Genomic DNA, 15788 nt, shown 5'->3' with positions numbered 1-15788 from the left:
AAATCTTCTGTTGTCATTACTTTAGTCTTCTTGACGTTCAGCTGTAGTCCTGCTTTTGTGCTTTCCTCTTTAACTTTCATCAGCATTCATTTGATATCATTACTGGTTTCTGCTAGCAGTATGGTATCATCTGCATATCTTAAATTATTGATATTTCTCCTTCTAATTTTCACACCTCCATTATCTTGGTCCAATCCTGCATTCTGTATGATATGTTCTGCATATAAATTAAACAAATAGGGTGATAAAATACACCCCTGTCTCACACCCTTTCTGAAGGGGAACCAGTCAGTTTCTCCATATTCTGTCCTTACAGTAGCCTCTGATCTAGAGTATAGGTTGCACATCAGAACAATCAGATGCTGTGGCACCCCCATTTCTTTTCAAGCATTCCATACTTTTTCATGATTTACACAATCAAAGGCTTTGCTGTAATCTATAAAGCACAGGGCGATTTCCTTCTGAAATTCCTTGGTCCATTCCATTATCCAATGTATGTTTGCAATATGGTCTCTGGTGCCTCTTCCCTTTCTAAATCCAGCTTGGACATCTGGCATTTCTCGCGTCGTATGTGGTAAGAGCCTTTGTTGTAGAATCTTGAGCATTACTTGCATGGGATATTAAGGCAATAGTTTGATAATTATTGCATTCCCTGGGATCCCCTTTCTTTGGAATTGGGATATATATTGAATGCTTCCAGTCTGTGGGCCATTGTTCAGTTGAATACCAATTACCATGAAAACCCTATGAATACATCCAAAAGATTCATAGGGTCACCATAAGTCTTAATCGACTTGAAGGCATATTACAACAAATTTCCCTTATACCAGACTTTGTTCAGGAGCGGATTACTGCTGGCTGAGCCAAGCAGAGCCTAGCAGAAGTAGAACAAGTCATTAGGATAGATTATGATTTACACTGCCTTTTTTGCCAGTGTACATTCTGTTGGGGTGCTAAATCATGTGACCGAGCTGAACAGAGTTTGGAATAGGGTCAGTCTCCCCTTGCCCTGCCATTTCTCCCAGAAAACCCCTTTTTGGGGACTTAACCCCAGGGCTGTGGAATTGGAGTCGGAGTTGTGGAGTCGGAGTCGGAAGCAATTTTGGGTGGAGTTGGAGTCGGTAGAAATGTACTGACTCCGACTTCAAAATAAAATTAATATTTTAATATTACATTAATATACATTTGCCATTTATGAAGGAGTCACAGTCGGAGTCAGACAGTAGAAAAATTGATTTACATTTGTCATTTATGAAGGAGTTGGAGTCGGACAGTAGAAAAATAGAGGAGTCAGAGTCGGAGTTGGACAGTAGAAAAATAGAGGAGTTGGAGTCAAAGGTTTGCAATACCGACTCCACAGCCCTGCTTAACCCTGAGACCCCGCTGAGCTCAGTGGTAGTCCTAATAGACAAGCCACTATTCTGCCTGCCTCGGCCCCTCTCCTGTCATCTTTTAATACCAGTTTTTGTAAAAGATTAGCAAGATAAGTCATGCTAAGTGCTTTGAACGCTGAGAAGGAAAGTGCTATATAAATGCAAAGTATTACTATTAGCTCTTCCTATTTTAATCATACTCTATTGCGTAATGCCCATATATGGAAGAGCATGACATAAAAGAGAAGAGATTCATTAGCAGGAGAGCTTTCTTATAGCAAATGATGTTTAACATTAGGACTGGCTTTACAGATAACTTTGCAGTAGGTAATGTGAAGGTCATGTATTGGATCATGATGAGGGCTGGGGTAATATTCATGGGCAAGGATTGTATGTGTTGAATAAGTTGTAGAGATGTAGTTTCCTCCCCACATTTGTCATGTGGAAACTGCTGACAAGCTACCAAAAACTGTTATTTGCATAATCCAGAATTTCTAGAGACCTTGTGGCTTTCCAGATCCTTTTGGGTTCCAACTCCAATCATCCCTGACAATTTATCATTGTCTCTGGGGCTGTTGGAAGTTGTTGAGTCCAACAACATCTGGAGGCCATGTTCTAGGGTTCTCCATCCCTAGAATAATGCATTCAGTTATAGGTCTGAGCAATAGCAGTTTTGTGGTTTACATCATTTAATGCCCACTCGCAGCCAGGCCTTTAAAGAAATTCCTTCAGAAGCACATAAGCAATATATATAACAACCACACGGTGTATTTTGTATTTGTGTTTATTTTTTGTGAGCTGCCTCAAGGGCCTTTTTGGCCAAAAGGTGGCATAGAAATATAACATAACATAACATAACATATAACATAACACTGGTAATCTGCTAATGCAGGGATCACCAATATGGTGCACCTGCAGAGTCCACGCCCCTACTGAAATTAGGATTGAAAGAAAATTCTATTATATAGTTTGTAGGGTGGGTGTGGGTGGTACCCACAACAGTTTCTTCTGTTTGCAAATGTGCCAGCAGGCCTCAAAAGGTTGGTAAGCCCTGAACTAGTAGCTCCACTTCTCAGACCAGAGCCATAGATCTACTAGTTTTGTATTTTGGAAAGCTGAAATACATTATTTATTTATTGAATTTATCCTGCCTTTCCTACTGAAGGAGCCCAGGGCAGTAAATACAAACAAAACAATTTAACAAAAAGAAGAAAAACATACTAAAGACAGGAAAAAACTTTCCAAAACACAATTATTATTAAAAACATTCTAAAACATAGTTAAAATATTCTAAAACACAACTTAAAAAATTCATCAGTGATCTTCAGGTTGCCAGGAACAGTCCTCTACAGCAATTGACTGCCTGGTAAACAGGAATGCTTTCAAATCCCTCCTGAAAGTTAATAGTGATAGATGGAGACAGAAGCACCGCACTGGGGAGGGCATTTCATAAACAGGGAGCCACCACTGAGAAGGCCCTGTCGCAGGTCAGTGCCAGCCAAGCAGCCCCCAGCACTTTCAGGATTGGTGACGAATGGTCCCGTCAGGCTGACCCACTTGCCTAGCAGCCACATTCTGCATAGCTGCAGCCTCCGGACCATCTTCAAGGGCAGTGCCACATTCAGCTTATTAACAGAAGTCCAGACAAGAAGTCACCAGAGCACGGACAACTGACACCAGGCTATCCTGGTCCAGGAATGGCCCTCGCTGGCGAATCAGCTTCAGCTAGGCATAAGCCACTTGAGACTCTAGTAACAAGTTGGAATCTAGGAGTACTCCCAGACTACAAACCTGTTTCTTGAAGGGAGTACAATCCTTCCTAGAACAGGTTGTACACCTAATGCCTGGACATGGGAACCACCAACTCACAGCATTCCTGTCTTATCAGGATTCAGCCTGTTTGTTGACCCCCATCCAGCCCAACACTGCCTCTAGATACCTGCCCAACACCTTCACAGCCTCTCCTGATTCAGATGGAATGGAGAGATAGAGCTGCATGTCATCAGCATGCTGATGACATCATGCTCCATGACCCCATATGACAGGTCCCAATGGTTTCATATGGATGTTAAATAGCATAGGAGTCAGAATGGACCCTTGTGGGACTCCACAGCCCCAAAGCCATGGAGCCGAGCAACAATCTCCTAGTACTACTTTCTGCAGTCAGGAGCAGAACCATTGCAATACAGTACCTCCAACTCCCACCTCCATCAGCCTGTCAGTGGTATCAAAAGCCACTGAGATATCAAGGAGAACCAACGGTTGCATTGCCCCTGTCTCTCTTCTGAAAAAAAGTCATCAGTCAGGGCCACCAAGGGTGTTTCTGTGCTGAAAGCCAGACTGGAATGGATCTAGATAATCTGCTTCCTCCAGGCGTGCCTGCAGCTGGCCAGCCACCACCCTCTCGATCACCTTGCCCAGGAAGGGGATATTAGAGACTGGATGGTAGTCTCTAATATCTAGGGAGGATCCAGGATCTCTGAATCCAGGGAGGACTTCTTTAAGTGGGACTGCACCACTGCCTCTTTCAAGGCAGTGGGCACAACTCCCTCCTGTGGTGAGGCACTTAGCACTCCCTGGACTAGGGTTGCCAGGTTCAGGGCTGGGCCTGGCAACCAAGAGGTCTTCTGTATCTTTAAAAGTTGTGGAGGGGGGAAGGAGAATTCCACCTTGTGGTTTTTCCCATTACAGTGTTGCAAGAACACCTGCACTTGGCTGACTTTCTCTTCTCCTAAAGATACAGGATCAGTCTCAGGCCCTGAACCTAGCAACCCTACCCTGGACCCATCCAGTTAATCCCCTCCTACTAAATTTTTACCAACCGTGATGGGCAGGGATCAAGAGGGAATGTAGTTGTCCTCACTGCTGCAAGCATCCTGTCCACATCCTCAGGCTGCAACAACTGAAACTGATCCCACGAGCTATAATTTGATGGTGCCCTAGGGACCTTCAGCAAGCCTGAACCAATTGCGGCATCAGGTTCAGCATGAATCCGAGTAATTTTCCCCTCAAAGTGATTGCAAATCTCTCACAACAAGCTACTGAGTGGTGCGTTGTTGATGATACCACAGGTCTGGACTAGTTGGTTTACCACTCCAAACAGCTCTAAACAGCTGTTACTAAAGCCAGTGACCATTTATTGCTGTGCAAGGAAGCAGAAAGGAATTCTCAGATTAAGTAGTCTTGTGCTGTTGGTTTAAATCGGTGATGGGGAACTGGATTTGGCAAGCAGGCCCAATCTTTATTTCCCACTTACCCACCCTGTGAGCCAACTTTGTTAGATGGGTAAGATTACCCACCTGTCAATCACTTGATGCCATAATGTCCTTAATTCAAAGGAGGTCACTGTAATTTTAAACAAAAGCCTTGACTACAAACTCACAAACTATAATAAACCAGTACAATACGTAGACTATATTCTAGTTCTTCTCACCTTGCCTGGGGAAGACTCGTGACTCAGTATCTATTACATGTCTATTTACTTCTATAGCAAATGTTCCTAATTTTTTTAAATTAAAGATTATTGGGCCATCTATGTGTGTTGATCGTTATTTTTGATTATCAGTTTGAAGCTTCTCCTGTGTTCTCATTCTTTCAAATCGAACCACAGCCATAGTTTTTCTGGATGGTATTGTGTGTCTTTCATTTTCAGATTCACATCTAGAAAATAGGAATAATATTCAAAGTGTTGTTTTGCATAGCCAGAAAAATCAAGGAGCTACAAGTCAGATGTGATGGTTTTGGTCTGAGGTGCTGATTTGAGTAGCCTGTGGAGAAGCAAGGCTGTGGAGTTGGTACGCCAAACCTTCGACTCCGACTCCTCTATTTTTCTACTGTCCGACTCCGACTCCAACTCCACCCAAAATTGCTTCCAACTCCACAGCCCTGGAAAGGGCTGTAAATGTATTTTTAAATGGGAAGCTCTCATAGGAGCATTTTTATCGCTGCCTGATTATGTGCTGATCTTGGCATCACAGCATTTGTCTTCATCTGGGTCCCGTGTCATACACTGACACACAAAATGTTTTCCATCTTGAGTTATGGTGAAATGCTGAACTACAGCTGACTTCATGGGAAGCTTCTTTGACATTTTGAATTTATATTTTAAAAAATTTGTCAATCAAAATTTATTTTGAAGTCGGAGTCGGTACATTTCTACCGACTCCACCCAAAATTGCTTCCGACTCCACGACTCTGACTCCAAGTCCACAGCCCTGTAGAGGATTTGATTAGACAGACATTGCGTTGTGCAAGTACATTGGAAATGTGAGGAAACTGCTGCCAGATTTGTAACTCTGGAGAGCCTCTGCCAGTCAGTTTAGACAATACTGAGTGAGATGGACCAATGGTCTGACTCAGTATAAATTAGCTTCCTATGCGCCTGTGTAGCTGAACTGCACTCTTGCAGAGGCTATAGGTGGTTACTATGACTTATATACTCACAGTGGTATTTTTGTGAGGCCACTGTGATGGTGCAAATCCTAGTGGGTGCATATATGAGCACAATTTCTCTCTCTCTCTCTCTCTCACACGCACACGCACACACACGCACGCACACACACACACACACAGAGCCTCCATATGAGCACAGCCCTGTCCTGAGTTCAGCAATGGGCTCCACTTCCAAGATACTTGCATGGGCTGTGAGCCAGCATTACAGTGGCATGACTGGAAGTACAGTTTTACAGGGATGTGGATTGCTCTGGTGTTCTTTTAAAACTTACTCCTTTGGCTGGTTGGTAGATTTTATCCGTTTGCTGCAGCCCTCCATTGTCTTATGTCTGATGGCCCAACAACTAGGGAAACTCATGTTGCTGTAACCACACAGAGTATGATTTTCTCCCTGGAGCTCCTGACAAATGGTGTCATAGGTTTGTGGGGAGAAGCGAAGCCCTGTGCACAACAAACAAAGCCTCTCTCTCTCTCTCCAACACCTGTTATGAATTTTCTCGTGAGGCCTTTGAAAATTGTAATGTATATCTGCTGAAGCAGAAGTGAGCATAAGCCTGAGTGGCGTTTGAGCCATCTCAGGTACTTATTTGCAGTGCTTTTTTGTGATGGTACCATGACTTTTTGTGTGTGTGTGTGTGCCATTAGCAGGCATTTTGTGCTGGCATCCACTTCACGTTTGTCAAGATATGACTACTGGCACACAAACACACACCCAAGCGCTACTTATTCGGATCCTGAGAATCCACTCTTCCATTTTTTTGGGGGGGGGAGTTTCTGTCTCTCATTAATTGCAATGAAAAAAGTAAAAACAGGAATGCTGAAGGATCAGAAATAAGGTGGTAAGTGAAAAGGAGCCTTAATTCATTATGGCTTGGATCCAAAGGTGTTTTGTGCATTCACTTCCATTCACTCAAAGTGCTCCCCCATACTGCTGATTCACCCCATCCTACTGAAGCCCCCTCCATGCCTCATCCCATGCGGTTCAAGAAGGTCCCTTGGTCCTCAGAAGTAGCTTTTGGGAGGACAAAGTGAGATGCAGTGGACAGGAGGTCAGAGAAGCTGTATTGTACAAGCTGAGTCCCACTTGTGCTTCTCTGGATCCAACTCTTGTTTCTGTTTTTCTGTGTCCCTGAATCAAGAACGCCATCTCATCCTCATCATGGAGGATGCCGTATGATTAGTCATATAATCTGCCAAGCAACTGTAGATTGGCACCTGCCATGTTCATGAAAATGATATTCCAATTATTTTAATTACAAGTATCTTAGTTATGTATGTCCCTTGCAGGTCTTTGGCTCATTAAAGAAACCCAATGTGGTTATCTGTGCTAAAACTGTTCTCTACTCTGAGTTAGGGGGGGGGAAATTAAGCATGCAGTCCTGTTTCAACCAGATTGCTTGCTTTCTGAGCAAAATTGCCCAAGTCTGCATCTGTTTGTGGTACATGGTACTTTGTGACAGTAATTTTCCCCCTATATGGTAAGCTACTCTCTCAAATTGGTATTCGCGCCTCATCAGTCTTCCACCCACATTGCGTTGACATTTTACACCTGCTTCTTCATGACAGAAACGTGCTGTTCCTTCCTTTGCCCAGCAACTCCTCTTGCAAAATTTGGTCCAAAGCCCAGTTAATGGAGGCCAGTCATTGAGACAGGGGAATCACTAAAACTCCACATGTGTTGTATTCTCCTGAACGGAAATGTTTGTTAAGAGACTTCTAATATGGTCATCCCTCATTAAACTGTTGTAGATCTTGTGCTCTTCTCATAAATAATAGGTGTTTACATAAAAATAAATAGGCAAAGACACGGCCCCATTCAAGCATCACAGCAAGCCATGGTTTAGCATTTTAGGAACAAGCCTCCATAAGCCTCAGGACTGCATATTCCTTTCCTCTCCTTCACCTCTGTAAACAAGGAGATCAAAAGATTCTGATTTTGCTGTGGAACCAGAGTGGGAATCTTTTCGCTGATCCCTCAGGGTTGTCTGTTGGGGGCTGCTTACTGGTGGTGGGTAGGGTCAGAACCAAAACAGGGTGGGTGCCCCTTTTTCTCTCTTAGCCACACTCTGCCAACTACTTTATACTCTCTCTCTCTGCCACACCCTTTCCTCCTCCATTTTCCCCCTCCTTGCCATCCGCTGGAAATTAGATTGCTAACAGTAGTTTGCCTACCCCTGCTTTGTTGTTGTTGTTATGTACCTTCAAGCTGATTACGACTTATGGCGACCCTATATATCAGTGACCTCCAATAGCATCTGTTATAAACCATCCTCTGAACTTTGGCTACTTAAAACAATCCAAGTTATCAAACCATGGTTTGATCTAACAGGCTCTAACCTGTGTTAAAGACTACAGACAAACTGCTGGCAACAATTGTAACTCAGTAAACTTTGTACCGTAATTAGCCTTTGTGTTAATAAATCTTACCTGTAGATATTCAGTGCCACAAGGACTGGAAAAGGACTGGAAAGCTATTTTCACCATCAATTATTTTTATTTATAAGAATATTTATGAACCACCAACGCATTAAAAAAATAACATGGCAGTGTACAATAAAATAATTAAAACATCATAACATTCTAAAAATCATTAAATAAAGAACAAATGACCAACACTGAATAAAATGAATTCTCTAAAAACACTCAGCAAAACAAAAATATTTTGGTAAGTGATAAAATATAAAAATTGTAGATGCCTGTCTGATTTCTATTGGAACAAGTGTTCCTTTTTTGCCTGCCTTCTACAGCACTGCTATTTATTATTATTATTATTGTTACTATTATTATTAACAACAACAACAACAACAAACAGCAACAAAAACAACTAGGTATTTTCCGCTCTGGCTTGAACCATGGCTAAAGTATATAGTCTGCAATAGTTCTCTTTAATTGGGAACTTGCTTTTTTGTTCTACAGCCTTCATTTGTAACGATACAAGAATTGTCCCTTCGAGGCCTGATTTCAAATGTGATGCTAGGCATGTAAAGGAAACAGCTGGTGCTGCATTTAAATCGGGTGCCAATTCCTATGCATGCAGCTTTAGCAAACCAGCATAGCTGGCAACTGGTGTGTTAACACTGTATTCACAGGAGCCAACAACCCAATGTAGGCCATCCTGAGCTCCTTGGAGAAAGGGTGGGATAAAAATAATAAAAAATGTAAACATGATGTCAGCTGCCTGTAACCCCGTATGGGTAAGTTTCTCTTACATGCCTAGCATCACTCTTAAATCAGGCCTGACTTCAGTGGGATTAAGTGTTTTTAGTAGGCTGTGGATTTCCAGAGCAGGGTGTGTCTGCTCTTGTGTTGTTTGCTACAATTCTTAATGCTTATTCCTCATCCCACAATGTCCTAGTACAAGTCTTCCTGTATATTTCATCCTTCCAGCCAAACTCTCAAGATTACTGGGTGCTTCTGGATTTTTATTTTATTTTTTGCAACAAGATATGGTATGCAAGGAAATAGTGGGGAAAGGCAGCTGTATTCACTTATAGTTCATTAGCAGCCTCATACCCAGCACTGCTTGAGAATTCAGGGTGGGGGGGATGCAGTATTGAAATTGGTGGTTAAAATCAGTGCAGTTTTGAAAGATTCCATCTGCCATCTTGATTCAAAATGGTGTCCAATTGTATCCAAACATAGATGAAACCTGCGCCTTTTTCTTAGGAACCAACATGCAAAATTTGGTTATGATATCTTAAGAGGTATCAAAATGCATAGCAAATAGATGCATACCAAACAACTCTCAAAACATATAGTAGATTTAATAGAGTTTTCCTTCAGTTTAATTATGGATCATAGGTTACATAAATGCAAGAAATCCTTCCACTCTGATGAAAGTGATATTACATTGTGGCTCACCATTTAATTTCACAAATTGCTGCCACAGAACAACAGAGCAGGTATAATAACTGAAACTTGTGTGGCACCATCATATGTGCCAATTGTGTTATTGGGAAATAAGGTCAATGCTTCTTGCTCTCACTTTGAGTTAGCTTTGTGGCACTGATTCATTGTCTCACAGCCAATCTGATTTGACTATGTGATATCCTAAAATTATCTATGTGTTCCCTGATTGCATCACTGGCATCACTTCAGGAAGAAGTCCCCCCCCCCTTTTTTAAATGGAACAAAAAATGCAGCTGTGAAAGTCAACAGCGTGAGAACAAAGATAAGCAGGGGGGCTTTATGAAAATGAAACTTTTTTTATTTCTTCATCCTGAAAGCAATCCTATGGTGGGCTGTAATAATGTAGGATTAAAACCAAAATATTAACAGATCATAAAAATGGAAGTAGATAAAAACAACAGGAGAAGCAATAGCAACAACAGCAGTACCACAACCTAGTTAAATATCAGTATCAGTTGAACTATTATCTTACTGTACAATGTTTTTCTAAGCGTCACGCTATCTGTGAATGTTTTTGCACAGGTGTGCAAAAGCTTTCATGAGTAGTGTGATGCTGCGGAGTGGCGATGGTGGTACTGCATGAGGCCCCTGGTGGCAGCAGTGGGTGAGCAAGCGAGAAGAGCTGAGGTATCTGGCCTGGCTGGCCTAGGTGGTTGGGAGAGAGGGGGACCCATGGGGGGGAGGGCTGATGACCTGTGGTGGGAGGGGGAAAGGAGCCCAGGTGTCCAGTGGAGGGGAGGGAGGGCTGGTGACCCATTGGGGGAGGGAAGGAGGGCTAGTGACCCATGGGGGAAGGAAAGGGGTGTGCTGGTGACCCGTAGGGGGAGAGGGGAGGGAGGGAGCACTGGTGACCCAGGAGAGGGAGGGAGAGCACTGGTGACCTTGGGGAAGGGGGGGAATGCTTGGTGACTCATGTGCAGGGGAGGAAGGGGGAGTGCTGGCAACCTGTGTGAGAGAGCACTGGTGACAGTAGGTGGGGTTGGTGAGCGAAGCAAGCAGGAGCGGAGTCCCTAGTACTATAATGTTTTTACAAGCTGGTCAAATTTCAGCATCCTATAAACGTTATGATATGAAGACTTGCTGGAATAAATGGGTCTTTAGCTGGCACTGAAAGCTCATGAGGGTCAACACCAACTGTATCTCAGAGAGGAGGGTGTTTTATAATTCCATTTCATAGAGGGAAATTCAGTGTGGCTCTATAAAAAGGTAAAGGTGTCCCCGCAGTTGTAGTGCGAGTCATTTCTGACTCTTAGGGTGATGTCTTGCGACGTTTACTAGGCAGACCGTATATATGGGGTGGGATTGCCAGTTCCTTCCCTGGCTCTATAGACAATCAATTAACAAATGTTTATATGTTTAGGATTGTCAATGGTGCACATTGTCAGAAGAAATTTTATTTACAGGAGATAGCTAGACCAGAGAATGGGAAATAATGAATATAAGGAGTAGAAAGAAAAACCTCCAGTTTTAGTCCAAGTAAAATTAAAAGTGTGTTTCAGATAAGATGTTCAAATGTTGACAGATTGGCATACAACTTTTCTTTATGCAATTTGCTTTTCTAAACACTGATATTTTCTAAGATTTTAGGTTTTTGTTAGGGCTACCTCCTTCACTTAATGAAACTTCGTTCATAAATGATGTGTGTTAATTGATCAATCTGCATATTAATAAAACAGTTCTGAAGAAAAATGCATTGTGTCATTGGTTTCTTGATGATGCGTACCCGAGTCACATCAGGCATCATTTTATAAGAATAACTCCTTCTATGTAAGGAGGAGCAGGAATGCCTATTCTAAGATGTGTAAGTACTTGTATTAAAAATAATTAACAATTTAAAAATGTACTGCCAGATTAATCAGTGATAACATTTTAATTTGACCAGTCTAACCTATTGATGGACTAAAAGTTGCGACTCTAGGATTTTTAATTAAAAAAAATTATTTGAAGTTGATCAGCGTGAGAAGTGAGGTAGGAGTGCGAGGAAGGATAGATCAACAGGGAAAGGAACCATGGGACTGAGATGTAGAAGTTGAGTTCCACTGATGATTAGAAGCTGTGCCTACTCAACTTTGATTTTTGAGCCTTCTTAACTATACCAAGCTCCTTCCTAACTATACTCATGTTTTTCTCTCGAATCACTTTTCTTCTCCCCACACTCTCTGCTAAATATCATGCCCCTTTGGATTGCACAGGTCTCTATCCTTAAGATATTATCTGCTATGCAAACTGGCTTCCATTAAGGATGAAGATGTGTATATTTACATAGTACAAATAAAGCTTAAGGCTAGTTGGTGAGTTTTTAGGGTAGATCAAAGGATGACTGACAGTTGAATAAATGGCCATAACAACTCTTCTTTTCTGAGCAGGCTGTGTAATTACTGGCCATATTATTAATTAATGCCATTGAAATAGTGCCCAGAGGGTTCACCTTGCTGTCATAACAAAGACAGTAATTGCTGCAGACTGTGGTAGTAATCAGTGCATGGCCTTGAAGACAACAGTTGATGCCAGTAGACAGGGGAGCATTAGATAACTGTGTGATGAAGATAACAGGATAAGTGTCTCTGTGTTGTCATCCACTCTGCTGGCAACTTGGAATGCAACGTTCATTGACTTTATGGAGGAGATAAATATTCAGCTTGTAGTTCTTTTGGATTGTTGACCTGCTTCACATCCTTACATGGCAGTTGTGTTTACTACGAACGTAAGAGCCCTGCTGGATCAGACCAAATATATATCTAGTTCTGCATCCTGTTTCCACAGTGGCTAACCAGATGCCTATGGGAAGCCCTCAAGCAGGACCTGAACACAAGAGCGCTCTCTCCATTTGTGATTCCCAGCACCTGGTATTCAGAGGCATACTGCCTTCGACGCTAGTGGTAGTACGTAGCCACCATGGCTGGTAGCCATTGATAGCCTTATTATCCATGAATTTGTCTAACCCCCTTTTAAAAATCATTACTACATACAGTGGTAGCAAATTCCATAGTTTAACTATGCGCTTTGGGGGGGGGAATGTTCCTTTTGTCTTTTTTAAATAGTCTGCCCTGAATCTTTCAACATGAGCTTCATTGGATAACCCGGCTTCTAGTATTAATGAGAGAAGGAAAACTTCCTTCTGTCCACTTATTCTGCACCATACACATTTTTATACACCTCTATCATGTTCCCCCTACTTGCTTTTTTTCTGTACTAAAAAACTCCAAACATTAGAACATGTCCCCAAAGGAAAATTCATCAGACTACCCACCATTACTCCAAGATCTCTTTCTTGGTCAGTCACCGTTATTTCAAACCCCAGAAGCGTGTATGTGAAGTTAGGATTTTTTGCCTCTACACTTGCTTATGTTGCCATTTTAATGCCCATTCACCCAGTTTGAAGATAACCTGTCGCAGCTTTTCACAATTCCTTTTCGTTTTTACCACCCGGAAAAATTTGGTGTCATCAGAAAACTTGGCTACTTCACTGCTCATCCATGATTACTCCAGTTCATTATTTAACAAGTTAAAAAGCATTGGTCCAAATACAGATCCTTGGGAGAATCCCACTTCTTAACCTCCTTCCATTGTGAGAACCTTTACATTTGTTCCTACTCTCTGCTTCCTGTTCTTTAACCAGTTACTAATCCATAAGAGTACCTGTCCTCTTGTCCCACAACTGCTGAGTCTATTAGCCAAAAGTCCACATTTCTTTCTCCTTTTCATCTCTTATTGTCTGCTTGCATTTTTGAGGGGGTGTTCCTTTTTGTTTTCCTCATTTGGGCAACACTTCTATTTTATGAAAGGAGCCTTCTTGCCTCTAAAAGCTTCCTTGCCTCTGCTCGTTAACCATGTAGGTCACATCAGCATTTCCCGAAGTAAGCAAACAAAATATGCAGGGCAGATAGGTATCCCTAAACACTCAGTTGACCCACAACCAATCAGAGCTCCCTGCCAAGAGTCTGAGGAATATTTTGGAACATGCATCTGAGCTTCACCCTTCATATCTTCACTGCAGTCAACATCAGTGCCACAACAACTACAGTTGTTTCATAAAGTGTGAAGCAACCTTCAGCTTGCAAGTCTTATAGACTAGTCTGCTGATGGGCTCAGTACCATTTCAGTCTAAAGCTAGTTCTGCATATTGTGCATAATGCCTTGGGAGGATTCAGGGCTTGTGGCACTTCATATTGCAGACGGGTTTTTCACGTTTTGCATGCTCCCCAAAACATGCATAAGAAGCTTCCTGCATGTAAGTAATTAGCACATCAGCAGGGCCCTATGTAAAACATTTCTCCCTGGTTTGCTAGGTGTTTGGGGTTTGTTTGTTTTTAACATGCAGTGAGTTTTCTAATGCAGGCAATTTCCCACTTGCCAGTTCACATGTTACATTCCAAGAATTCTGCCACTCATTGTACCTCCTCATTAAAGGTCATGTGAGTTGAGCAGGAAGAACTTACCTGTGTGGTGCTATATCCTCCTGGTCTCTCATTTAAAGTATTTCCTCTTGATGTGGAGGGTGGGAAGGTTCAGATAACACACACATGTTGAAAGAATGCATGAGGGGGCTGCACAGACTAGCTCCACTGGGGTTGCCGTGTCCCTCTCCCCTTTCACCTTCCATGCATTTGGTCGGCATGTGAAGGGGGCTAGCCCAATCAGGAGGAGGAGCTCTATGCATGTACACCCCTTCACATGTCAGTCAAACATGCAGATGAAGAAGGCATAGTTCCGATGTGCAGCTACAGAGGTGATGGCATTTGGCTATACAGCCCTGCATTCTTGAAATACGTGTGTGTGTGTGTGTGTGGGTCATCTGAAACCCTGCCCCTTACCTACACATGTACCTATCCATCGCGTGGATGGGCATTACATCGACTGAATATCAATTGCAGATCTGTTCTAAATGAGATGCTTAGCTTGAGCATTGATTCACTGGTAAATTTGTCTTGGCTCACCTGTTGGTTGTAACTGTTTGTTGCAAAAAAATGATACCCCACTCTTCTTCAAAATAAAGGCCTTTCAACCAATATAGGCTTACACAACTAAAACAAAATCACATTGTGATGATAACAATATGATTACAAATAATCAAGAACAGTCATTGGCTCTGGCTCCACCTGCTGTTTGGGCTCCATGCATTTTGCTCCATCAGTTTCCAGGGGCACCAGCCATTGATTGAGCCTGTGCATGCAGCAAAATGTCCTGCTAATGCCTTGAGGTGACAGTGGGCTGGGCTATTTCAGAATGCAGGGAAGGGATATCATTTTCAGTGCTCCCAAACATTGGGGTAAAGTGAGGTGATTTCTCCCTGTTTTCTTTAAAAACCCCAACCAAAGCTTAGCACATCAGGAACAACAAACTAACCAATCCCTTTTCCTCCTATATTACTTTTCTATTTTGAAGGAGGAGACCCAGTGTGGTGTAGTGGTTAAGGTGTTGGACTATGACCTGGGAGACCAGGGTTCAAATCCCCACACGGCCATGAAGCTCACTGGGTGACCTTGGGCCAGTCACTGCCTCTCAGCCTCAGAGGAAGGCAATGGTAAACCACCTCTGAATACTGCTTACCATGAAAACCTATTCATAGGGTCGCCATAAGTTGGAATCCACTTGAAGGCAGTCCATTTCCAACAAATTTTGAAGGAGATGTTGTTATCAGGTCCTTTTTTGTGACAGTGCTCACCGGTATAGAGTGTGGGCACCTCTTTTTTTGCCGGCCATAGCTGCCATTTTGTGTTGGCACCTACAGCATTTTTATCAGTATATGAGTATTGGCACCTCATTTTTTACCAAAAACCTATAATAATAATAATAATAATAATAATAATACAACTCTGCTGTATCTGCCTGCTTGCGATCTGAAATAATGAAGTTGATTCTACCAGCTCAGTGCTCCAACACATAATTCCTTCCTTATTTGGCTGCATGCGATTTTACTGTTTACAATTTTATTATGTACGTGTTTGATTTTATTTTTGTAAGCTGCCCTGAGTGCCCTATTATAGGGTAGAAGGGCAGGATAGAAATATTTTAAATAAATAAATAAATGTGTATTAATCCTCACTAAATATA

General features: G+C 42.3%; 1 protein-coding gene across 2 annotated transcripts in view; it reads left to right on the top strand.

The window, feature by feature from the left end:
* The window catches only part of EYA2 (EYA transcriptional coactivator and phosphatase 2), a 200859-nt gene that overhangs the window by 15832 nt on the left and 169239 nt on the right, over positions 1-15788 (top strand). The window lies entirely within an intron of this gene.

The sequence above is a fragment of the Rhineura floridana genome, chromosome 6 (genome assembly GCF_030035675.1).
Source record: "Rhineura floridana isolate rRhiFlo1 chromosome 6, rRhiFlo1.hap2, whole genome shotgun sequence".
Classification (NCBI taxonomy): Eukaryota; Metazoa; Chordata; class Lepidosauria; order Squamata; family Rhineuridae; genus Rhineura; species Rhineura floridana.
The sequence above is the reverse complement of the archived record's forward strand: the minus strand, read 5'-3'. Positions and strand labels throughout refer to the sequence as shown.